Here is a 554-nt window from a genome sequence, read left to right on the forward strand (position 1 = left end):
CAAAACGTTTTACAAATATATAAGTAAATGGAAGCACACACGACAATACACTGGACGGCAGAACGAAATAATACGAAGGAGATTGTGTTCCGTGCTTAACACAGATATGCATAGACAAAAGGGTGTAGATGGTGATGTCTGTGGTTTTTGATGTGATGGAGTGTCCAAATCTTCGGTGCTAGCCGACGCCGCTGGCGATAATAAAGTAACTGTCAATTTCGTGGTATAATAGAAAAATAGGCGCAACGTAAAAAAATTATGGATTGACGAACAGGATGTATTACGATGTTGAATCCGGTTATGCACTAGGATAAACATCTGAAAAAAGAAACTATCAACAGTGTGCGAATCGAAGTCGCTAAACGGAGGCAACCCCCGCACCGGAGCCGGCTCATGCAGTGAGGCAACGCAATCGAGAAAATTCATGGTCTTGTAGCTGCTCTATTTAAATTCACTTGTACATTTCAAAACTTCTTTGAACAGCCGGAAAAATAAAGGAGCAAGACAGCAGAAAAGTGCCAACAAGCACGGAGAACAGAATACTCTTTTTAACT

Source organism: Trypanosoma equiperdum, assembly GCF_001457755.1.
Source record: "Trypanosoma equiperdum strain OVI genome assembly, contig: ctg_1212, whole genome shotgun sequence".
Lineage (NCBI taxonomy): Eukaryota > Euglenozoa > Kinetoplastea > Trypanosomatida > Trypanosomatidae > Trypanosoma > Trypanosoma equiperdum.